General features: G+C 46.5%; 1 non-coding gene and 6 pseudogenes across 1 annotated transcript; all 7 read right to left on the bottom strand.

The window, feature by feature from the left end:
• Nucleotides 1-5,284: 5,284 nt before the first annotated feature.
• On the bottom strand, nt 5,285-5,403 carry LOC141268832 (5S ribosomal RNA; annotated as a pseudogene).
• A 921-nt stretch (nt 5,404-6,324) lies between these two features.
• Nucleotides 6,325-6,444, bottom strand: LOC141269105 (5S ribosomal RNA; annotated as a pseudogene).
• Nucleotides 6,445-13,633: 7,189 nt separating this feature from the next.
• On the bottom strand, nt 13,634-13,753 carry LOC141268253 (5S ribosomal RNA; annotated as a pseudogene).
• Nucleotides 13,754-21,401: 7,648 nt separating this feature from the next.
• On the bottom strand, nt 21,402-21,521 carry LOC141268982 (5S ribosomal RNA; annotated as a pseudogene).
• Nucleotides 21,522-22,136: 615 nt separating this feature from the next.
• On the bottom strand, nt 22,137-22,255 carry LOC141269999 (5S ribosomal RNA; annotated as a pseudogene).
• A 1,667-nt stretch (nt 22,256-23,922) lies between these two features.
• Nucleotides 23,923-24,041, bottom strand: LOC141270216 (5S ribosomal RNA; annotated as a pseudogene).
• Nucleotides 24,042-24,973: 932 nt separating this feature from the next.
• Nucleotides 24,974-25,093, bottom strand: LOC141267122 (5S ribosomal RNA). Its single transcript, XR_012321136.1, has one exon. It is a non-coding gene; the product is annotated as a 5S ribosomal RNA (ribosomal RNA).
• Between the last annotated feature and the right edge of the window lie 764 nt (nt 25,094-25,857).

Raw genomic sequence — 25,857 nt, 5'->3', positions numbered from 1 at the left:
CACTCCTCCAATGCCAGTTTGATGGCCAATAACTCTCGGTCTAGTATGGAATAATTGCGCTCTGAGGAGGAGAAGAGTTTAGAGAAGAAGCCGCAAGTTACCATCCTCCCGGAAGATGATTTTTGAGTAAGTACCGCTCCGGCTCCAGAGGAGGAGGCGTCAACTTCCAGGAAGAACTGCTTGTTGCCGTCCGGGCGATGCAGCACCGGGGCGGAAGAGAAGGCCTGTTTTAAGGAAAGAAAGGCCTCCTCTGCTTCGGGCGGCCACTCTTTGGGATTAGTACCCTTACGGGTGAGCGCGGAAATTGGGGCAGTCCGGGAAGAGAAGTGTGGTATGAAGAGGCGGTAGTAGTTGGCGAAGCCCAGGAACCGCTGAATGGCCTTCAACCCCTCCGGTCGAGGCCATTTCTCGATGGCAGACAGTTTCTCTGGATCCATTCGTAGGCCGGTCTGAGAAATAATGTAGCCCAAAAACAGAAGCGAGGTCTGCTCAAAGAGGCACTTCTCGTATTTAGCGAAGAGGTGATTCTGCCTGAGCCTGAGCAGGACCTGACGAACGTCCCTCCGGTGAGTCTGGAGATCCGGAGAGAAGACCAAGATGTCATCCAGGTACACTACTACGCAGGAGTAGAGAAGGTCCCGGAAGATGTCATTGACCAACTCTTGAAAGACGGCAGGAGCGTTACAGAGACCAAAGGGCATTACCAGATATTCATAGTGGCCGTCCCGGGTGTTGAATGCCGTCTTCCATTCATCCCCCTGACGGATACGAACCAGGTTGTACGCCCCACGGAGGTCCAGTTTGGTGAAGATTCTAGCCCCTCTCAGACGATCAAATAACTCCGGAATGAGCGGAAGGGGGTACTTATTCTTCACCGTGATTTGGTTAAGGCCTCTATAGTCTATACAGGGACGGAGAGAGCCGTCCTTCTTTTTTACGAAGAAGAAGCCTGCTCCCGCCGGGGAGGTAGATTTCCAGATGAATCCCCTGGCCAGATTCTCCTCAATATATTCGGACATCGACCGGGTCTCAGCAGCGGATAATGGATAAATACGCCCACGGGGAGGAGTAGTACCGGGTAACAGGTCGATAGGGCAGTCGTATGGTCTATGAGGGGGTAGCGTCTCTGCTTCCTTTTTATTAAAGACATCAGCATAAGACCAATAAGGAATCGGAAGTCCAGGTAGATTAGCTGGGGTAGGAGAAGGACGGACGGGATGGACGGGAACCAGACAGGTCTTATGGCAGTCCTGTCCCCAGCGAAGGACTTCTCCGGTCTGCCAGTCAAGCACGGGTGCATGTCTCTGGAGCCAAGGTAGACCTAGCAAGAGGGCGTGAGAGAGTCCAGGCAGAACATGAAAGGAGATACTCTCAGAATGCAGCATTCCCACCTGCAGAGTAATGGATTCGGTGATGAGTTGGATGGGGCGTGGTAAGAGACCCCCATCCACGGCAGCAACAGACAAGGGAACAGCCAGAGGTTTGGTGGGGATGCGGTATTTCTCTACCAGGGACTGTGAAATAAGATTCCCGGCTGCTCCAGAGTCCAGTTGGGCTAGTTCAAAATAACGGTTCTCCCCGCAGACGATTGAAACTGACAGCAGCAGAGATGGAGAGGATTTATTCTTGTCTAGGTCGACCTCTCTGAGCGAACCTAGACACAGGCGTTTCCCGACCTCTCTGGGCAGGCACGGATCCGGTCCAGTAGAAGCAGCTCCCCTCGGCACGGCGTAAGTCCTGACGGGTTTTGACCATCTTGGTCTGGTCGACCTGCATAGACTCAGGAGAGTGTACCTGGGGAGAGATGGAGGGAGTGACGTGTCTCTGAAAGGTAGGAGCTAGACGTGGAAACCTCCTCTCACGGGTGACCTCTTTGGCACGCTCCAGGAACCGTAGGTCAATCCGGGTGGCAAGAGTTATTAGGTCATCGAGAGTGGTAGGAATGTCCCGACCGGCAAGTTCATCTTTAATACGGCCGGACAGACCCTCCCAGAAGACGGATACCAGAGCATCGTTATCCCAGGCCAGCTCCGAGGCAAGGGTACGGAACCGTATGGCATATTGGCCCACGGTGAGACTTCCCTGACGGAGGCGTAGCAGAGATGATGCGGATGAGGTCTTCCGTCCGGGTTCGTCGAAGACTTTCCGGAAAGCCGTGAGGAAGGCAGGCAAGTCGGACACCAGGGGGTCTCCTCTCTCCCATAGAGGATTTAGCCAGGCCAGGGCCTCCCCGGTGATATGGGACATGATGAAGGCAATTTTGGCCCAGTCGGAGTTAAACTGGTGGGACAATAGTTCAAAGTGCAGGGTGCACTGATTTATGAAGCCCCGAGCCTGGGCGGAGTCGCCTCTGAAGCGAGGAGGTGCAGAAAGCCGGGGTCCGGGGTAGGATACCATGGTATTGGTGGGCAGCGGAGCTGCCGGGTTGTGAGTCATGGCACTGGCAATGGTTGCTGGTGGAGCAGTCAGAGTATCCAGGCGAGAATTGACATTCCGCAGGTGACCCAGGATGGACTCCTGTTGCGACCTCTGACGGGACAGTTCATGACAGAGGTCCGAGAGCGAGGGAGCTTGGGTGGCACCGGGTTCCATGGCCCGAGCAAACTGTAACGGGTCTGGGAGGCGGAACCTCTGAGCTACTATACAAGGGGGCGGTCCTTGTAAGGGAGCGGGTGGCGACCAGGCAGGCAGTCACGGCAGGTGACCGGGACAGTCTCTGGGTGTACGGGCAGGAGGTCACGGCAAGTGACCGGGACAGTCTCTGGAAGAACGGGCTGGAGGTCACGGCAAGTGACCGGGGCAGTCTCTGGGTGAACGGGCTGGAGGTCACGGCAAGTAACCGGGGCAGTCTCTGGGTGAACGGGCTGGAGATCACGGCAAGTGACCGGGACAGTCTCTGGGTGAACGGGCTGGAGGTCACGGCAAGTGACCGGGGCAGTCTCTGGGTAAAGGGTAGGTACGACCTGTGATGGCTGAACCTCCAGGTAGGCTAGCAAGGCAGATGGAGGATGTGTGCTCCCAGGTGAGCAAGCAAGAGTCTCTGGAATAGCAGGTGGTCACAGCACGTGACGGCGAAGCCTCCAGGTAGACAAGCAGGCAGGTAGCGGAGAAGCGCTCCCAGGTGAGCGGGCAAGAGTCTCTGGAATAGCTGGTGGTCACAGCACGTGACGGCGGAGCCTCCGGGCTGGCAAGCAGGCAGGTAGCGGAGAAGCGCTCCCAGGTGAGCGGGCAAGAGTCTCTGGAATAGCTGGTGGTCACAGCACGTGACGGCGGAGCCTCCGGGCTGGCAAGCAGGCAGGTAGCGGAGAAGCGCTCCCAGGTGAGCGGGCAAGAGTCTCTGGAATAGCTGGTGGTCACAGCACGTGACGGCGGAGCCTCCGGGCAGGCAAGCAGGCAGGTAGCGGAGGAGCGCTCCCAGGTGAGCGGACAAGCTGGTCCATAGACAGACTGACAGGAGTAGAAAGGCAGACCGTCGGACCTCAGGCTAGCAAGCAGGTAGCAGGAATAACTGGCAGGAAACAGACAGCAAACTGGCAGGACTCTGGCAGGAATTAGGCAGGTAACTGGCAGGTAACTGGCAACGGGACCTGAGGGCTGAAGCAGAGTAGAACAGTGCAACAACATTGCTCGGGCACCTCCATTTTGGAGGAGGTGCCTTATATATGGTGAAGTCCTCCGGCCATTGGCCGGGGACTCCTTAGGACGGCGCGCGCGGCCCCTTTAAGAGGGAGGGAGAGCGCGCGCGCGCGCCCTAAGCACAGTGGCCGGGAAGGAGCGCGCGCTGCCAGCAGAGCGGGAGGAGGACGCCGGGCACGGAGCAGGGAGGTGAGGGGAACAGCGTCCCTGCCTAGCAGAGGGCAGGAACGCCGGCGCTACAGTTTTCATCTAAAGACTGTGTTATAAAAGAATCAAGAAGAAGACGAGACGACGACCCGATGACATCAGATGATGACGATTGAACCCGCGATTGCTTCAATTTAGATATAGGGAAGTATAATTATACATATTAAATGAATATTAGTCACGGCTTACCATAACATGAATTCACATCATTATATAACAATAATCCGATATTGATACTATTATTACTATTATTATTATTATGGAAATTTAATGATATTGCCAAGGAAGAAGGAAAGAAAAAATGATTGATGAATGTATCTTCTTTTAAGATTTTTCAGTTAAAGTCCTTTTATTCTCAAAAAGGGGGAAATGTTAAATGGTTAATTATGGAAATTCATTTGGAATGTTAATCGATAATCATTTTTCTGAGTTCTATGCCTCAGCCATCGTGTCTAGTTGACATGCGCTATTTGTGTGTGTATTTTTGGTTCACTACCACATGTAGAACAGGTGTCCATACGACTGGCTATAAAAGCCCATGGTACAGAGAGGGGGGGCTCTCTTGCTCTGAACACCCCACAAGACACAGAATCTTCATGCTAAGAAGCAGATGACATGTAGGCCTGAACACATGCTGGACAAAGACATGATTTACCAGCCAGGATCCAAGGAAAGATGGGTGAATCTCAGCAATTAAACAATTAAGCTAATTATGGACAAATGGACAATTACTTTATAACTAATTATTGTATGTACCTGCTGCAATCTGATTCTTTTTAATGGACAATCCAAGAATAAATAGATACATTTTTTTATAAAAATATCGTGATATTGATACTTTGAGAAGTCCTCAGTAGAAAAAAACAATACAGGAAGAGTATTATTTTACAGTCTCCCATCCAAGTACTAACCAGGCCCGACACTGCTTAGCTTCTGAGATCAGATGAGATCAGGCATGTTCAGGGTGATGTGGCTGTAGGCAGAAACACGTCTCGCACTTGCTGCTGAAGGCTAAACCCTTCATCGCGGTAATGTGACAGAAAGAGCAAGCTGGACCCGTAACTTGGTGGCGGAGCGAGACGTCCAGGGGTGAATGAAGGAAGAGGGTGAGATGGTTGCCAGTGACTTTGAGCTGCTCTTCAGGGGGGAGGGTCGTGTTGCCTGCAAAGGTCTTCTGCTTGGGGTTACCGGTGGTTGCCTCCAGCCACGCGGGAGACGCTGGTCCTGGTGAAAAGGAGCCTAGTATTAAAAGTAAAGAAGCAACAATGCTGGAGGGCCACGGTGATCAGAAGGATGCTGGTATTTTGCAGAGATGAAATAGCGCAAGAGAGAAAGCAAGTGAAAAAAAGAAAAGAGAATGAATGTGTGCACTTGTGAAAGGGAATGGAAAAAAGGCATAGAAGAGAGTGCCCCCTGCTGGTGGAAGGAAGGAAAAAGCAAAAGCCTACAGCACCTGGTATTCCCAGGTAGTCTCCCATCCAAGTACTAACCAGGCCCAATGCTGCTTAGCTTCTGAGATCAGACAAGATTGGGCATGTTCAGGGTGGTGTGGCCGTAGGCAGAGACAAGCCTCTCACTTGCTGCTTTTCTACTTTGAAGTCTGGCTGCCGGCTGCCCTTTCCAGTGCTCAGCAAGACCAGGTCCTTTTGTGCTTTCCCTTCTCTTCAATTTTTTTGCTGGCTTCCTTAAAAGGTCTTGTAGACACAACGCCCCACTCAGAGCCGCTGAGCTCACTGATCGGCTGCAGCGCTGTCGACGGAACGTCAGCTTCGCGGCCAATGACACAGGCCGGGAGCAGAGGCGAGACTCACCGGTAGACCCGGGTAGGGTGAGTAGAGCACGGTTAGTTGCTTTCTAATACCCTGCAGCCGGGGATTAACTTTTAATGAAAGGGAACAATCCCTTTGACTGTCTGCAGCGCGCCACACCTAGGAAGCGCACTCTCACACAAAAGCCAGCATGCACACGTGCTCGCACGTGACAACACCCCCTATCTGCCCCTACAACCTCTCCGTCACCATGCGTCAGACTCTCCTGCCTGTTTTATGATTTCAGGCCCCTAGCAGGAATCACCCCCCCCTCCCCAATTCCTTCCTTGCCTTCCTTGCACTGAGGTTAGCTCTTTGTCAGCCGTCTGGCTTGGTTACACAAGCTTATTTGGAGAGAAACATGTTACTTCTGCTGGCCCTCGCTAGGCGGCCGGCATCCAAATCCTTCCCTGGTCACCTGCTGTAAGCCTGGCCCCTTCACGGCCCCGGGTGCTTTTAATGCCATCATTTCCACACGTCGAGCTGCGGAGTCAATAAGCACTCCTAGCCGTGGCAAGGAGCTCGGTGTCAGGCCTGTGTGGTAGCGTACTTAGCTGCCAACTGGCTCAGAGGCCTTGGGGCTTCCATCATCTTAGTTACTTAAGGTCGGTGTCCGGCAAGGCGCCGTTCCTTGCTAGCCGAGCTGGGCAGTAGGGCAAAATGTCATCAAAATGGTCTACAGCACCCGGTGTTCCCAGGAGGTCTCCCATCCAAGTACTGTCTGAGCCCAGCCCTGCTTTGCTTTTGAGATCAGACGAGATCGGGCGTATCCAAGGTGGTATGGCCAGTAGATGCTGCTTGATCCATCGCCCGGCCAGCCTTTCTCAGGATCGCTTTATTATGATCTGCTACAGAGAGTATGGAAAGAAAGGAGATCTATCCCTACAATAGAACTAAACTAGATCCCTACGATGTAACGGGGAACCTGATCCTGCGATCAGACCCGCTAAAGTCCTCGGCTAGTCTGAACGCAGACCTATAGATGTGAGGGAGGGATCCCTACAAGATCTAGGGACTGGGAAGAGTTGGACACCTCCTAGCAGAAATAGTAGCAGTCAAAGACAAACACACAACAAAAAGGCATAGGGGTCAGAAGACCTAGCAAAACTAACAGAGAACGGCAACAGAGCAACAAGCTAGCTCAACAGTAGTAAATACAAATGAAGTCCAGCAAAGCCAGGAGGGCGGAGCCAGATTAAATAGGCAAAAAGGTCATGTGACCAGCAAACTAAAAAAAAACTAACAGGAGAGTTGTAACAGTACCCCCTCTTCTAAGAGGATCCTCCGGATCCCCTAGGCCCAGGCTTACCAGAAAACCTCCTGTGAAACGCTCGGAAAAGTCTGGGGGCAGAAACATAATCCGCTCTCACCCATGAGTTATCCTCAGGTCCGAAACCCTTCCAAGCGACGAGATACTGCAAACTCCCTCTATACCGTCTAGAATTTAGGATGCGGGAAATTTCATATTCCCCGTCCTCCACCACCGGAGGAACAGTGGCAGAGGCGTCACCATCCGACACATCAGCTTTTTTCAAAAGAGAAACATGAAACACCGGATTAATCCTCCAGGACGTAGGAACCTCCAGCCTAACAGCAGATTGGTTAACTATCTGAAGTACCTTAAAGGGCCCTACGAACTTGGGACCCAATTTTTTAGAAGGAATCCTCAATCGCAGATTCTTAGAGGACAACCAAACCATGTCACCAACCGCAAACAAAACCTCTTGCCGTTTCCTATCAAAGTACATCTTAGATTTTTTGTTAGCCTCCTGAAGATTACCACGCACATCCGTCCAAACTCTCTCCAAATCACCGGAAAAACTCTCCTCCTCAGGCACAGCCGAAACCAATTTGGAAAATGACCCAAAAGACGGATGTCTCCCAGAACAACACAAAAAAGGCGAACACCCAGCAGAAGAGGATGTATGGTTGTTAAGAGCAAATTCAGCAAGTGGCAGAAACTCAGACCACGCCTCTTGATTGTCTGCCACAAAACAACGCAAGAACTGCTCAACAACCTGGTTCTTCCTTTCTGTCTGGCCATTAGACTCAGGATGATATCCGGATGAAAACGACAAATGAACTCCCAACCTGTCACAAAAGGCACGCCAAAAACGAGCCACGAACTGAGGTCCCCTATCAGAAACAATGTCAGTAGGAACACCATGTAGTCTGACAATCTCCTTGACAAAGGCCTTAGCGAGTGTCTTAGCGCAAGGCAGTTTGATGAAGGGAACCAAGTGACACATCTTGCTAAAACGGTCCACGACCACCCAGATGACCGTGAAACCTTCAGAGGGAGGAAGGTCAGTAATAAAGTCCATAGCCAGATGTGTCCAAGGTGCACTAGGAACCTCCAGAGGGCAAAGCAACCCCGCAGCAGGAGCATGCGAAGACTTGGATCTTGCACACACAGTACATTGGCGCACCCACTTAATGACTTCCTTCTGCCATCCAGGCCACCAAAAACTGCGACCCACAAGTCTCTTGGTCTCAGAAATTCCTGGATGACCTGCCAACCGAGACTCATGACACTCAACAAACAAATCTCTCCTAAAGGTCCTAGGCACAAACAACCTCCCATGTGGAGTGTTAGATGGGGCATTCTCCTGTGCTTTAAGAATCTCATCCTCCAAAACGGAGTCCAAAGCAGCAATCACAACACCTTCTTGTAAAATGGTCTCCTCTTCCTCCTCAACACCGACCATGTGAGAAAAGCTGTGAGACAAAGCATCCGCTTTAACATTCTTGGTACCCAGGATGTAAGTAACGGAAAAATTAAACCGCGAGAAAAAAAGTGCCCACCTAGCCTGACGGGCATTCAAGCGCTTGGCAGCATCAAGATAGATCAGATTTTTATGATCAGTGAAAACCTGAATGGGAAATTCAGCACCTTCCAAGAGATGACTCCAGTGTTCAAATGCGAGTTTAATCGCCAGCAATTCCTGATTACCAATATCGTAATTAAGTTTCGTCTCGGAAAATTTTTTTGAAAAAAAGGCACAGGGATGTACTCCATCCTTGTTTTCCTGAGACAACACCGCACCAACCCCCACCAAAGAAGCATCAACCTCAACCAAAAACGGCTTAGTCACATCAGGCTGCATAAGGATGGGAGCAGAGGTGAACCTCTCCTTTAGAAACACAAAAGCTTCAATGGCCTCAGAAGTCCACTGAACCGCATTAGCACCTTTCCTGGTGAGATCGGTCAGCGGCTTGACAATAATAGAAAATTTTTTTATGAATTTTCTGTAATAATTGGCGAAACCCAAAAACCTCTGTATCGATTTCAAACCAATAGGCCTAGGCCATTCCTGCACAGCTTGAACTTTAACCGGGTCCATCTCAAAACCTTCACTGGAGATAATGTAGCCCAAAATACTAATTCTCTGTACAGCGAACTCACATTTCTCCAGCTTAGCAAAAAGCGAATTGTCCATTAATAACTGTAATACCTCACGTACGCTCCGCCAATGAGACTCCAGATCCGGCGAATAAATCAAAATGTCATCCAAATACACAACCACATTTTTGCCGATTAAAGGTCTAAGGATATCATTAATAAGATTCTGAAAAAATGCTGGAGCATTGGTGAGACCAAAAGGCATAACCAGATTCTCAAAATGACCCACAGGAGTGTTAAAAGCAGTCTTCCATTCATCACCCTCCTTCATGCGCAACAAATTGTATGCCCCCCGGAGATCAATTTTAGAGAACCACTTGGCCCCCACTAACTGGTTAAATAAATCAGGAATCAATGGCAGTGGGTAAGGATTGCGTACAGTAATTTTATTAATCTCACGAAAGTCCAGACAAGGACGTAAACCGCCATCTTTTTTTTTTTGCAAAAAAAAATCCAACAGCCACAGGAGACTTGGAAGGCCTAATGTGACCGGCGGCCAAGCTTGTCTGTATGTATTCTTCCAAAGCCTTTCTTTCAGGAATAGTAAGATTAAATAAACGACTCTTAGGAAGAGTCGCGCCAGGGACAAATTCAATGGTACAATCATAGTCTCTATGGGGAGGCAAAACCTGCGACTCCTCCTCAGAAAAAACTCTCCAAAAATCCTGAATAGGTACAGGCAATTCCCCTCTATCCACAGCAGCAATGCGCCCGTTACAACACTTGTCATAACACTTAGGGCTCCAGGACTTAATTTCATTGGTAGACCAATCCAGTACAGGATTGTGCAATTTTAACCAGGGTAACCCCAATATTACTGGAGAAGGCAAATTATCCAATACCACCAAATCCAAATTCTCTTGATGAATACCATTAATAGTGAGGGGAAGTTCACAGACCTTGTGAGTAACACTCTTCAAGGGAGAGCCATCGACAGAAACCACAGCAATAGGGGATGACAAAGTTTTAGGTTCTAATCTAAGTTTTTCCAAGAATCCCCCATCAATCACATTCAGAGTAGATCCATAATCCACAAATACCCGAAATTCAATTAATTCATCCTGAGCAGCAGTAGTGGCAGATAGGAATACTCCCTTAGAATTTAAACAGGCAATACGAGCATGACTGACCATTTTTTTTCTTTCTTCTTACGAAGCACACAGCTCTTAATAAAATGACCAGAATTTCCGCAATAGAAACACAAGCCTTCAGAAAGTCGGCGGTCTTTTTCCTGAGAGCGGGGTGCCATCGCCCCACTTTCCATTGGCTCTCCATTGTCAGCACAGAACCTCTCAGGACTCGAAGTTGACATAGCAGAGGATTTACTCTCATTAACCCTTTCATGCAGTCTCCTGTCCACCCGTATAGCTAATTGCATTGTCTCCTGCAAGTTTCCAGGTGTGGGATAAGCAATCAGTAAATCCTTTACCCTTTCACATAGCCCTGCAAGAAACAAGCTTTTCAAAGCAGAATCGTTCCACCCCACCTGGGCAGACCACCGACGGAAGTGAGAACAATATTTTTCCACATTACCTGATCCCTGCCTCAAACGTCTTAATTCAGACTCAGCAGATGAGACACGATCAGGATCATCGTACAACAAACCCAAAGCAGAAAAAAAACTATCCACTGATGTAAAGCACGGATCACTAGGTTGGAGAGAGAAGGCCCATCCCTGAGGATCTTTGCGCAAAAGTGACATTATGATCCCTATGCGCTGTGATTCATCACAAGAGGATCCGGGTCTCAAACGAAAATATAATAGACAAGCATTTTTAAAAGAAAAAAAATCTTGTTGTTTGCCAAAAAATAGATCAGGCAGACGTACCTTAGGTTCCACAAAATGCGCTCCAGAACAGCTACTCACGTGTTGTTGGAGCTTGGTCACCTCCAGAGAGAGTCCCTGCAAGCGTTGAGCCAAATCTTGCACCGAGACCATGATGGAAAACTGGAGGTCTTTCCTTAGAGAAATTTTTTTTTTTTTTTTTTTATGGCTGGAATTACTGTTATGATCTGCTACAGAGACTAAGGAAAGAAAGGAGATCTATCCCTACAATAGAACTAAACTAGATCCCTACGATGTAACGGGGAACCTGATCCTGCGATCAGACCCGCTAAAGTCCTCGGTTAGTCTGAACGCAGACATATAGATGTGAGGGAGGGATCCCTACAAGATCTAGGGACTGGGAAAAGTTGGACACCTCCTAGCAGAAATAGTAGCAGTCAAAGACAAACACACAACAAAAAGACATAGGGGTCAGAAGACCTAGCAAAACTAACAGAGAACGGCAACAGAGCAACAAGCTAGCTCAACAGTAGTAAATACAAATGAAGTCCAGCAAAGCCAGGAGGGCGGAGCCGGATTAAATAGGCAAAATGGTCATGTGACCAGCAAACTAAAAAAAAACTAACAGGAGAGTTGTAACACGCTTGGTGGCGAGCAATCTGGCCGTGACGGGGCGGGCTCCGAAGGGTCCATGCAAAGGCTGTGCCGTCCCTACAGGTGTGGTTTGTTTAGCAGTGATTCACCCGTCGCATCAGGTGTCTTCAAAAATGTCTCGGCGCAGGGTCTCCTGCAGGCTAAACCCTTCATTGCGGTAATGTGACAGAAAGAGCAAGCTGGACGCATAACTTGGGGACGGAGCGAGATGTCCAGGGGTGAATGAAGGAAGAGGGTGAGATGGTTGCCATTGACTTTGAGCTGCTCTTCAGGGGGGAGGGTCATGTTGCCTGCAAAGGTCTTCTGCTTGGGGTTACCGGTGGTTGCCTCCAGCCACACGGGAGACGCTGGTCCTGGTGAAAAGGAGCCTAGTATTAAAAGTAAAGAAGCAACAATGCTGGAGGCCCACGGTGATCAGAAGGATGCTGGTATTTTGCAGAGATGAAATAGCGCAAGAGAGAAAGCAAATGAAAAAAAGAAAAGAGAATGAATGTGTGCACTTGTGAAAGGGAATGGAAAAAAGGCATAGAAGAGAGTGCCCCCTGCTGGTGGAAGGAAGGAAAAAGCAAAAGCCTACAGGACCTGGCATTCCCAGGCGGTCTCTGTTAAATGGTTAATTATGAAAATTCATTTGGAATGTTAATCGATAATCATTTTTCTGAGTTCTATGCCTCAGCCATCGTGTCTAGTTGACATGCGCTATTTGTGTGTGTATTTTTGGTTCACTACCATATGTAGAACAGGTGTCCATACGACTGGCTATAAAAGCCCATGGTACAGAAAGGGGGGGCTCTCTTGCTCTGCCCACCCCACAAGACACAGAATCTTCATGCTGAGAAGCAGATGACATGTAGGCCTGGACACATGCTGGACAAAGACATGATTTACCAGCCAGGATCCAAGGAAAGATGCGTGAATCTCAACAATTAAGCTAATTATGGACAAATGGACAATTACTTTATAACTAATTATTGTATGTACCTGCTGCAATCTGATTCTTTTTAATGGACAATCCAAGAAAAAATAGATACATTTTTTTATAAGAATATCGTGATATTGATACTTTGAGAAGTCCTCAGTAGAAAAAAATAATATAGTAAGAGCATTATTTTACAGTCTCCCATCCAAGTACTAACCAGTCCCAACCCTGCTTAGCTTCCAAGATCAGATGAGATCAGGCGTGTTCAGGTTGGTGTGGCCGTAGGCAGAGACAAGCCTCTCACTTGCTGCTTTTCTACTTTGACGTCTGGCTGCCGGCTGCCCTTTCCAGTGCTCAGCAAGACCAGGTCCTTTTGTGCTTTCCCTTCTCTTCAATTTTTTTGCTGGCTTCCTTAAAAGGTCTTGTAGACACAACGCCCCACTCAGAGCCGCTGAGCTCACTGATCGGCTGCAGCGCTGTAGACGGAACGTCAGCTTCACGGCCAATGCCACAGGCCGGGAGCAGAGGCGAGACTCACCGGTTGACCCGGGTAGGTTGAGTAGAGCGCGGTTAGTTGCTTTCTAATAGCCTGCAGCCGGGGATTAACTTTTAATGAAAGGGAACAATCCCTTTGACTGTCTGCAGCGCGCCACACCTAGGAATCGCACTCTTACACACAAGCCAGCATGCACACGTGCTCGCACGTGACAACACCCCCTATCTGCCCCTACAACCTCTCCGTCACCATGCGTCAGACTCTCCTGCCTGTTTTATGATTTCAGGGCCCTAGCAGATATCACCCCCTCCCCTCCCCAATTCCTTCCGCACCTTCCTTGCACTGAGGTTAGCTCTTTGTCAGCCGTCTGGCTTGGTTACAAAAGCTACTTTGCAGAGAAACATGTTACTTCTGCTGGCCCTCGCTAGGAGGCCGGCATCCAAACCTTCCCTGAGCACCTGCTGAAAGCCTGGCCCCTTCACGGCCCCGGGTGCTTTTAACGCCATCATTTCCACACGGCGAGCTGCGGAGTCAATAAGCACTCCTAGCCGTGACAATGAGCTCGGTGTCAGGCCTGCGTGAAGGCGGCGGGGTAGCGTACTTAGCTGCCAACTGGCTCAGAGGCCTTGGGGCTTCCATAATCTAAGTTACTTAAGGTCGGCGTCCGGCAAGGCGCCGTTCCATGCTAGCCGAGCTGGGCAGTAGTTAAAAACGTCATCAAAATGGTCTATAGCACGCGGTGTTCCCACGAGGTCTCCCATCCAAGTACTGTCCAAGCCCAGCCCTGCTTTGCTTCCGAGATCATATGAGATCGGGCGTATCCAAGGTGGTATGGCCAGTAGAAGCTGCTCGATTCATCGCCCGGCTAGCCTTTCATACGATCGCTTGGTGGCGAGCAATCTGGCCGTGACGGGGCGGGCTCCGAAGGGTCCATGCAAAGTCTGTGCCGTCCCTACAGGTGTGGTTTGTTTAACAGTGATTCACCCGCTGTATCAGTAGTCTTCAAAAATGGCTCGGCGCAGGGTCTCCTGCAGGCTAAACCCTTCATCGCGGTAATGTGACAGAAAGAGCAAGCTGGACCCGTAACTTGGGGGCTGAGCGAGACGTCCAGGGGTGAATGAAGGAAGAGGGTGAGATGGTTGCCAGTGACTTTGAGCTGCTCTTCAGGGGGGAGGGTCGTGTTGCCTGCAAAGGTCTTCTGCTTGGGGTTACCGGTGGATGCCTCCAGCCACGCGGGAGACGCTGGTCCTGGTGAAAAGGAGCCTAGCATTAAAAGTAAAGAAGCAACAATGCTGGAGGCCCACGGTGATCAGAAGGATGCTGGTATTTTGCAGAGATGAAATAGCGCAAGAGAGAAAGCAAATGAAAAAAAGAAAAGAGAATGAATGTGTGCACTTGTGAAAGGGAATGGAAAAAAGGCATAGAAGAGAGTGCCCCCTGCTGGTGGAAGGAAGGAAAAAGCAAAAGCCTACAGCACCTGGCATTCCCAGGCGGTCTCTGTTAAATGGTTAATTATGGAAATTCATTTGGAATGTTAATCGATAATCATTTTTCTGAGTTCTATGCCTCAGCCATCGTGTCTAGTTGACATGCGCTATTTGTGTGTGTATTTTTGGTTCACTACCATATGTAGAACAGGTGTCCATACGACTGGCTATAAAAGCCCATGATACAGAAAGGGGGGGCTCTCTTGCTCTGCCCACCCCACAAGACACAGAATCTTCATGCTGAGAAGCAGATGACATGTAGGCCTGGACACATGCTGGACAAAGACATGATTTACCAGCCAGGATCCAAGGAAAGATGGGTGAATCTCAACAATTAAGCTAATTATGGACAAATGGACAATTACTTTATAACTAATTATTGTATGTACCTGCTGCAATCTGATTCTTTTTAATGGACAATCCAAGAATAAATAGATACATTTTTTATAAGAATATCGTGATATTGCTACTTTTAGAAGTCCTCAGTAGAAAAAAATAATACAGGAAGAGTATTATTTTACAATGGTGAGCCTGCCAGTCCTGTTTTTTGTTTTTTTAAATTAAGTAAGTGAATTTCTTCCGTGAACAAGGGGGGAGTCCTGACGAGCTGAACAGCTGTTGTTCACGTGTCAGTAAATTCACTAGTTTGTCACGAGAAGCAGAAAGGACCTACAGACTGAGGAAAGACAGGAAGCAGAGGTACTAACAAGGAACAGAATCACACAGGAAAAGAATCAGACGAACTGAAGACAGGACGTGCTGATAAAGAGAAGCCAAGGAATCTTAAGGTAAGCAAAATATGGATATAATTTCTTCTTTTGCTAAACAAAGTAATATTAATTTCAAAGTTAATGTATGAGATGACATAGAAGTTTTGTGGCTCAGTTTATACAAAGAATGTGAATTGCAGAATTTACAGTTAACTTCTAAATTGGTAAATAGAGACAAACAGAAATTGAGAAATATTCTACATTTGGTAGATTTTTTTCATAGTCTTGTGTTAGAGATTTCTAAGCAGGAATATAGTGTAGAAGTGTCAGACGGTGATACTGATTCAGACTGTAATGTGGAAAATGAACAAGAAGTAAGACACGTGTCTGTAACTGAAGGTGACCTTGGGTCTGACCAAGAGACGGACATACAGAAACCTGACATGGGAGGAGACATGACTGACATACGAGAAACCGACATACTAGGTGATGTGGGAGGAGACGTGAGTGACGTAGGAGGAACGGACGTACAAGAGCCACTAAAAATATCAGAGAATTCTGGAATTACCCAGGCTCAACTCCAAATTAAAATGAGGAAAAATTTGCTGAAATTATACAAAATCATGCCAAAATATGATGTCAAAATCCATGCCTGTAGAAATTCAGAGACATTTGAGAGCTTCTCTGATAAGTTTGATTTATCCAATGAGGAGAGGAATCAATTATTTAAAATATGGATTCCTGTGACATTGTCCAGACGTTTACATTTAATGCCCTGTGAAAATGACTCTCCTAATGGATGGGAAAATGATTCGGACAGATTAAGATATTTGATTTATTGTGTCACAAAGGATTTTCCCAACATAGAAGATCTGCAGAAACTAAGGATTGGTAGGAAGGAATGTACATATACATTCATGTCCATATTTGAACGGTTGTACAAAGCTCTCATCAAAAATGGAAAAGTACAACATATGATAACAACTTTTGTACAAAAATTCAAATTCCTAAATTCAGTTTCCCAAGTTATGGCATCACAAAAAAATTCATTATTTGAATGTGAACAGATGCTGGATTTTGTTAGAAAACATGAGAATCGTGAAAAGAAAATAAATCAAGCTAAATTTATAAAACCAGGAAAGGTAAAATCTTACCAAAAGCCAATATCAAACTCTCCTAGACTGAGTCATCCCCATAGTGAACTCTATCAAATACGCAGAAGATTTCATATATGTTATAAGCCATATCAGCCAGTGCAAAGATCCATTTCTCCACAGAATGAGTTAATTCTCAGTCAGAACTGTGATTCTCTAAAAAGGAAAATGGCTGAAACTGATGGACAGAGACAGGTGAGACGACCAACTCACAGTGACGTCATGGAATGTGGACAGAAGAACAGTCAGTTCTCTGAGGTTTTGAAGGATAGAAAAATGTCTTTCCTAAATAGGGCGTTCCTGGAGATATTTGAGAGAGACAGAAGATTTGGTTTAGGGAGTGGCTAAGGAAAAACTGTAATTATAATGTTGTATCAAAATGTAATACAATGTCTCAATATTTATTTATAATCTTATACAGTAAAATTGTAGTTACATAGTTTCTAATAGTTTATATATATATATATATATATATATATACACTTGTCTAAGTAGAGATTGCGTATAATTGTATTTATATATACGTTTATAAAATATATATATATATATATTAATTAATAAATTAGAACTTCATATATATAAATTTAAGTAGCAATATTTTGAATTACATTAGAACCAACCAATATATGTATAAGATATTTAAATAAATCTGTTTCTGTATGAATTTGATATTTAATTTTATTTTCTTATATTTCCTTAGAGTTTTCATTCCAAAGCAGGATTTGATCAAAGAACTCTAAAATGGATTTATTTCTTTATTCACACAGGAAGTGAAAAAATTGCATGATTTTATGTGTATAACATTTTAAAATAATAACAATATATCTAGTTGAACTTTAATATATATGTAATACTTATTAATTCTTTTGTGTTGCTAATATTTTCTGTGCATGAAGTGTTCGTGCAAATTAAAGTAGCTTTACAGCATGACGTGTGACAGCTGCGGCCTTTGAACTTTGAGCTAATAGTATAGTATCCCATTCATTCTATTTTCAACTGATGTAACTTAAGACTGGGCAGCCAGTGAAAAAAGAATCTAAGACAAGAGTTTTTTCAAGTGTCTGAAATTCCAGTGACTTACTCTCATATTATATAATATGTACTTGGGGAATATTCAAAGAAATATAAAGATATTCAATTGATATGGCAATGCGCATTAATAAATTGGGATACAACAATTTTGGGTTAAATATATATATATATATATCTAAAACTTCATATGTGGAATGTTTGAGTTGAACAGATCTGTGAATGTCAGAGTGAAGGTGACAGATGAGTAAATCAGCAGCTGCTAAGTGTGATTGATGTGACAGAGGCCTCGTTTGTTTGTATGTTTGAAAAAAAAAATGTTTCTTTATGTGAAGGTACAAAAATATATTTAACTCTGAGGAAATTATAATACATAATTAGGTATTATCTACATATATATATATTTCTATATTTCTTTAATAATTATTATTTCTTGATTTAACTAATAGTGGATAAGGGCAACCACACATCAAAATGGTTTACAAAGCAAATTTATATTTAGAAAAATTTTCCACATGATAATATTCTTGAATAACTATAATATTAGTTTTAATGGTTACCTAAATAGGTACACACCTCTCTTTAGTCAAATCTATGCTACTCATCGATATGAAATTTATGCACAATATTTCTAGAAGAATAATTATTTTTAATTTGGTTCTGATATATACATAAATTTTATAAAATAATATTTTTGGTATTAAGGGGGAAAATGTGTTTTTGATCCTGATTACATAATCACTTTTGATCAATACTTATTTTCCACACATTTTAATAAAGAAGAAATAATAATAAGGTACTATGGTATAATTAAGAAGGGTATTACATGCAAAGTTGCATAATTTAATATTTTTTGGTGGTACAAGGTTATGACAAATATGAAATCATCCAGATAATGGAGATATAAGGGTATTTTTTATGGAGAATATAATTACTCTGCATTTGTCATTAAAATTTAAAGGCCTTATTTTTATATTTATTCTTATTTTTACTCTTAATTTTATTTTTCATTTTTAAAATTTTATTCTTACTTTATACTTCTTATTTTTCTATTTTTTCATTTTTTAATTCTCATTTGATTTTATTTGAGTTCAATATCTCAATTGAGAAAACACATTAATATTTAATAAAGTAATGTCTAATACAAGAGTATTGCTTCATTAAATATATATTGCTAAGGAAAAAAATGTTTACATTTTCTGAGTAAACACAACAATTCATTCATTCATTTATTCATTCATTCATTCATTCATACATTCATATATTTATTCATTTTGTTCAGGAGTATACATTCTTTGATATTATTGGTTTAATAAAGATATAAAAACTTGTTTTTTCAAAATACACTGACACCTATGGATTGGAAAAGGTAATTACACCTATGACATAAAAATGTTCTATCATATGGAGAACTTGAGTGATAATGAATTATTATCTATTATTGTTTATTATTCCAAACATAATTTATTTTAATATTTTGATAATAATTAGATGGATATTACTGATTGCTATGGTACGCTGTGATATTATAGGTTAGGAAAAACTGCCAGATTTGGTATCAGATTAGGGAATGAAGACTTCAATCAAGACATCGCAATTATGAATTCAATCTTAATAAAGACTTTTAATTTTTATAAATCAAAGAGATTCTCAAAAGTTACAAGAAGAAGCAACTGATATCCGGACGTCTCAGAAGGTAACAGGTCTGAATGCTAAGTGTTATAATAGACTGTGTCCATTACATACAATACAATTCACACCACTGATCACCAGGACGGCAGAGGACGATGATCCTATATGTACTGTGTTGTGTTCAAGTTTCATCACGTTCCAGTGGTTTCTTATCACCTGCAACGCTTCAATGAAAGCTAGTGAACAGGTAATACCTGGCATATGTGTCCTGTATATAAAGGACTGAGTACTGGTTATGGTGTTATATAAAGCAGGAAAGTGTCAAGTTAACCCTTGCTTTACTGACCAAAGACGTCACATCTGTTCCAAAAGTGACACGAGACCAGTGCGGACACACGGAAGATTCCAAAGACGATCCAACGTAAGTCCAGGTGACACTGCACAGATATTAAAGCTACATTTCATCCATGGGCTTTGTTTTCTTATCAACTGACACACATGATCTTTCTAATAAAGAGTACAGTTTATGGACTGAACAATAATGAACACAATTATGGACTGTACAATATCTACATGCTGTAATTTATTTCAAAGGAGTTTTCATCTAAAGACTGTGTTATAAAAGAACCAAGAAGAAGACGAGACGACGACCCGATGACATCAGATGATAACGATTGAACCCGCGATTGCTTCAATTTAGATATAGGGAAGTATAATTATACATATTAAATGAATATTAGTCACGGCTTACCATAACATGAATTCACATCATTATATAACAATAATCCGATATTGATACTATTATTACTATTATTATTATTATGGAAATTTAATGATATTGCCAAGGAAGAAGGAAAGAAAAAATGATTGATGAATGTATCTTCTTTTGAGAAATTTCAGTTAAAGTCCTTTTATTCTCAAAAAAGGGGGACATGTTAAATGGTTATTTATGGAAATTCATTTGGAATGTTAATCGATAATCATTTTTCTGAGTTCTATGCCTCAGCCATCGTGTCTTGTTGACATGCGCTATTTCTGTGTGTATTTTTGGTTCACTACCATATGTAGAACAGGTGTCCATACGACTGGCTATAAACGCCCATGGTACAGAAAGGGGGGGCTCTCTTGCTCTGCCCACCCCACAAGACACAGAATCTTCATGCTGAGAAGCAGATGACATGTAGGCCTGGACACATGCTGGACAAAGACATGATTTACCAGCCAGGATCCAAGGAAAGATGGGTGAATCTCAACAATTAAGCTAATTATGGACAAATGGACAATTACTTTATAACTAATTATTGTATGTACCTGCTGCAATCTGATTCTTTTTAATGGACAATCCAAGAATAAATAGATACATTTTTTTAAAAGAATATCGTGATATTGATACTTTGAGAAGTCCTCAGTAGAAAAAAATAATACAGGAAGAGTATTATTTTACAGTCTCCCATCCAAGTACTAACCAGGCCTGACCCTGCTTAGCTTCCGAGATCAGATGAGATCGGGCATGTTCAGGGTGGTGTGGCCGTAGGCAGAGACTAGCCTCTCACTTGCTGCTTTTCTACTTTGACGTCTGGCTGCCGGCTGCCCTTTTCAGTGCTCAGCAAGACCAGGTCCTTTTGTGCTTTCCCTTCTCTTCAATTTTCTTGCTGGCTTCCTTAAAAGGTCTTGTAGACACAACGCACCACTCAGAGCCGCTGAGCTCACTGATCGGCTGCAGCGCTGTCGACGGAACATCAGCTTCACGGCCAATGCCACAGGCCGGGAGCAGAGGCGAGACTCACCGGTAGACCCGGGTAGGGTGAGTAGAGCGCGGTTAGTTGCTTTCTAATAGGCTGCAGCCGGGGATTAACTTTTAATGAAAGGGAACAATCCCTTTGACTGTCTGCAGCACGCCACACCAAGGAAGCGCACTCTCACACACAAGCCAGCATGCACACGTGCTCGCACATGACAACACCCCCTATCTGCCCCTACAACCTCTCCGTCACCATGCGTCAGACTCTCCTGCCTGTTTTATGATTTCATGGCCCTAGCAGGAATCACCCACCCCCCCTCCCCAATTCCTTCCGCACCTTCCTTGCCTTCCTTGCACTGAGGTTAGCTCTATGGCAGCCGTCTGGCTTGGTTACACAAGCTTCTTTGCAGAGATACATGTTACTTCTGCTGACCCTCGCTAGGCGGCCGGCATCCAAAACCTTCCCTGGGCACCTGCTGAAAGCCTGGCCCCTTCACGGCCCCGGGTGCTTTTAACGCCATCATTTCCACACGGCGAGCTGCGGAGTCAATAAGCACTCCTAGCCGTGGCAAGGAGCTCGGTGTCAGACCTGCGTGAAGGCGGCGGGGTACCGTACTTAGCTGCCAACTGGCTCAGAGGCCTTGGGGCTTCCATCATCTAAGTTACTTAAGGTCGGTGTCCGGCAAGGCGCCGTTCCATGCTAGCCGAGCTGGGCAGTAGGGCAAAAGGTCATCAAAATGGTCTACAGCACCCAGTGTTCCCAGGAGGTCTCCCATCCAAGTACTGTCTGAGCCCAACCCTGCTTTGCTTCCAAGATCAGACAAGATCGGGCGTATCCAAGGTGGTATGGCCAGTATGCACTGCTTGATCCATCGCCCGGCCAGCCTTTCTCAGGATCGCTTGGTGGCGAGCAATCTGGCCATGACGGGGCAGGCTCCGAAGGGTCCATGCAAAGGCTGTGCCGTCCCTACAGGTGTGGTTTGTTTAGCAGTGATTCACCCGCCGCATCAGGTGTCTTCAAAAATGTCTCGGCGCAGGGTCTCCTGCAGGCTAAACCCTTCATCGTGGTAATGTGGCAGAAAGAGCAAGCTGGACCCGTAACTTGGGGGTGGAGCAAGACGTCCAGGGGTGAATGAAGGAAGAGGGTGAGATGGTTGCCAGTGACTTTGAGCTGCTCTTCAGTGGGGAGGTTCGTGTTGCCTGCAAAGGTCTTCTGCTTGGGGTTACCGGTGGTTGCCTCCAGCCACGCGGGAGACGCTGGTCCTGGTGAAAAGGAGCCTAGTATTAAAAGTAAAGAAGCAACAATGCTGGAGGCCCATGGTGATCAGAAGGATGCTGGTATTTTGCAGAGATGAAATAGCGCAAGAGAGAAAGCAAATGAAAAAAAGAAAAGAGAATGAATGTGTGCACTTGTGAAAGGGAATGGAAAAAAGGCATAGAAAAGAGTGCCCCCTGCTGGTGGAAGGAAGGAAAAAGCCTACAGCACCTGGTATTCCCAGGTGGTCTCCCATCCAAGTACTAACCAGTTGTGACCCTTCTTAGCTTCCAAGATCAGATGAGATCAGCCGTGTTCAGGGTGGTGTGGCCGTAAGCAGAAACAAGCCTCTCACTTGCTGCTTTTCTACTGTGACGTCTGGCTGCCGGCTGCCCTTTCCAGTGCTCAGCAAGACCAGGTCCTTTTGTGCTTTCCCTTCTCTTCAATTTTTTTGCTGGCTTCCTTAAAAGGTCTTGTAGACACAACGTCCCACTCAGAGCCGCTGAGCTCACTGATCGGCTGCAGCGCTGTCGACGGAACGTCAGCTTCACAGCCAATACCACAGGCCGGGAGCAGAGGCGAGACTCACCGGTAGACCCGGGTAGGGTGAGCAAAGCGCGGTTAGTTGCTTTCTAATAGCCTGCAGCCGGGGATTAACTTTTAATGAAAGGGAACAATCCCTTTGACTGTCTGCAGCGCGCCACACCTAGGAAGTGCACTCTCACACACAAGCCAGCATGCACACGTGCTCGCACGTGACAACACCCCCTATCTGCCCCTACAACCTCTCCGTCACCATGCGTCAGACTCTCCTGCCTGTTTTCTGATTTCAGGGCCCTAGCAGGAATCACCCTCCCCTCCCCAATTCCTTCCTTGCCTTCCTTGTACTGAGGTTAGCTCTTTGTCACCCGTCTGGCTTGGTTACACAAGCTTCTTTGCAGAGAAACATGTTACTTCTGCTGGCCCTTGCTAGGCGGCCGGCATCCAAAGCCTTCCTTGGGCACCTGCTGAAAGCCTGGCCCTTTCACGGCCCCGGGTGCTTTTAACGCCATCATTTCGACACGGCGAGCTGCGGAGTCAATAAGCACTCCTAGCCGTGGCAAGGAGCTCGGTGTCAGACCTTCGTGAAGGCGGCGGGGTAGCGTACTTAGCTGCCAACTGGCTCAGAGGCCTTGGGGCTTCCATCATCTAAGTTACTTAAGGTCGGTGTCCGGCAAGGCGCCGTTCCATGCTAGCCGAGCTGGGCAGTAGGGCAAAACGTCATCAAAATGGTCTACACCACCTGGTGTTCCCAGGAGGTCTCCCATCTAAGTACTGTCCGAGCACAGTCCTGCTTTGTTTCCGAGATCAGACGAGATCGGGAGTATCCAAGGTGGTAATGCCATTAGACGCTGCTCGATCCATCGCCCGGCCAGCCTTTCTCAGGATCGCTTGGTGGCGAGCAATCTGGCCGTGACGGGACTGGCTCCGAAGGGTCCATGCAAAGGCTGTGCCGTCCCTACAGGTGTGGTTTGTTTAGCAGTGATTCGCCTGCCACATCAGGTGTATTCAAAAATGTCTCGGCGCAGGGTCTCCTGCAGGCTAAACCCTTCATCGCGGTAATGTGACAGAAAGAACAAGCTGGATCCGTAACCTGGGGGCGGAGCGAGACGTCCAGGGGTGAATGAAGGAAGAGGGTGAAATGGTTGCCAGTGACTTTGAGCTGCTCTTCAGGGGGGAGGGTCGTGTTGCCTGCAAAGGTCTTCTGCTTGGGGTTACCGGTGGTTGCCTCCAGCCACGCGGGAGACGCTGGTCCTGGTGAAAAGGAGCCTAGTATTAAAAGTAAAGAAGCAACAATGCTGGAGTCCCACGGTGATCAGAAGGATGCTGGTATTTTGCAGAGTTGAAATAGCGCAAGAGAGAAAGCAAATGAAAAAAAGAAAAGAGAAGGAATGTGTGCACTTGTGAAAGGGAATGGAAAAAAGGCATAGAAGAGAGTGCCCCCTGCTGGTGGAAGGAAGGAAAAAGCCTACAGCACCTGGTATTCCCAGGTGGTCTCCCATCCAAGTACTAACCAGTTGTGACCCTTCTTAGCTTCCAAGATCAGATGAGATCAGCCGTGTTCAGGGTGGTGCGGCCGTAAGCAGAGACAAGCCTCTCACTTGCTGCTTTTCTACTGTGACGTCTGGCTGCCGGCTGCCCTTTCCAGTGCTCAGCAAGACCAGGTCCTTTTGTGCTTTCCCTTCTCTTCAATTTTTTTGCTGGCTTCCTTAAAAGGTCTTGTAGACACAACGTCCCACTCAGAGCCGCTGAGCTCACTGATTGGCTGCAGCGCTGTCGACGGAACGTCAGCTTCACGGCCAATACCACAGGCCGGGAGCAGAGGCGAGACTCACCGGTAGACCCGGGTAGGGTGAGAAAAGCGCGGTTAGTTGCTTTCTAATAGCCTGCAGCCGGGGATTAACTTTTAATGAAAGGGAACAATCCCTTTGACTGTCTGCAGCGCGCCACACCTAGGAAGTGCACTCTCACACACAAGCCAGCATGCACACGTGCTCGCACGTGACAACACCCCCTATCTGCCCCTACAACCTCTCCGTCACCATGCGTCAGACTCTCCTGCCTGTTTTCTGATTTCAGGGCCCTAGCAGGAATCACCCCCCCCTCCCCAATTCCTTCCTTGCCTTCCTTGCACTGAGGTTAGCTCTTTGTCAGCCGTCTGGCTTGGTTACACAAGCTTCTTTGCAGAGAAACATGTTACTTCTGTTGGCCCTCGCTAGGTGGCCAGCATCCAAAACCTTCCCTGGGCACCTGCTGAAAGCCTGGCCCCTTCACGGCCCCGGGTGCTTTTAACGCCATCATTTCCACACGGCGAGCTGCAGAGTCAATAAGCACTCCTAGCCGTGGCAAGGAGCTCGGTGTCAGGCGTGCGTGAAGGCGGCGGGGTAGCGTACTTAGCTGCCAACTGGCTCAGAGGCCTTGGGGCTTCCTTCATCTAAGTTACTTAAGGTCGGTGTCCGGCAAGGCGCCGTTCCATGCTAGCCGAGCTGGGCAGTAGGGCAAAACGTCATCAAAATGGTCTACAGCACCTGGTGTTCCCAGGAGGTCTCCCATCCAAGTACTGTCCGAGCCCAGCCCTGCTTTGCTTTTGAGATCAGACGAGATCAGGCGTATCCAAGGTGGTATGGCCAGTAGACTCTGCTCGATCCATCGCCCGGCCAGCCTTTCTCAGGATCGCTTTGTTATGATCTGCTACAGAGACTAAGGAAAGAAAGGAGATCTATCCCTACAATAGAACTAAGCTAGATCCCTACGATATAACGGGGAACCTGATCCTGCGTTCAGACCCGCTAAAGTCCTCGGCTAGTCTGAACGCAGACCTATAGATGTGAGGGAGGGATCCCTACAAGATCTAGGGACTGGGAAAAGTTGGACACCTCCTAGCAGAAATAGTAGCAGTCAAAGACAAACACACAACAAAAAGGCATAGGGGTCAGAAGACCTAGCAAAACTAACAGAGAACGGCAACAGAGCAACAAGCTAGCTCAACAGTAGTAAATACAAATGAAGTCCAGCAAAGCCAGGAGGGCGGAGCCAGATTAAATAGGCAAAATGGTCATGTGACCAGCAAACTAAAAAACCTAACAGGAGAGTTGTAACACGCTTGGTGGCGAGCAATCTGGCCGTGACGGGGCGGGCTCCGAAGGGTCCATGCAAAGGCTGTGCCATCCCTACAGGCCTACAGGTGTGGTTTGTTTAGCAGTGATTCACCTGCCGCATCAGGTGTCTTCAAAAATGTCTCGGCGCAGGGTCTCCTGCAGGCTAAACCCTTCATCGCGGTAATGTGACAGAAAGAGCAAGCTGGACCCGTAACTTGGGGGCGGAGCGAGACGTCCAGGGGTGAATGAAGGAAGAGGGTGAGATGGTTGCCAGTGACTTTGAGCTGCTCTTCAGGGGGGAG

The sequence above is a fragment of the Phyllobates terribilis genome, unplaced genomic scaffold (assembly GCF_046119375.1).
Source record: "Phyllobates terribilis strain yellow unplaced genomic scaffold, ASM4611937v1 Scaffold_4__5_contigs__length_816908805, whole genome shotgun sequence".
Lineage (NCBI taxonomy): Eukaryota > Metazoa > Chordata > Amphibia > Anura > Dendrobatidae > Phyllobates > Phyllobates terribilis.
The sequence above is the reverse complement of the archived record's forward strand: the minus strand, read 5'-3'. Positions and strand labels throughout refer to the sequence as shown.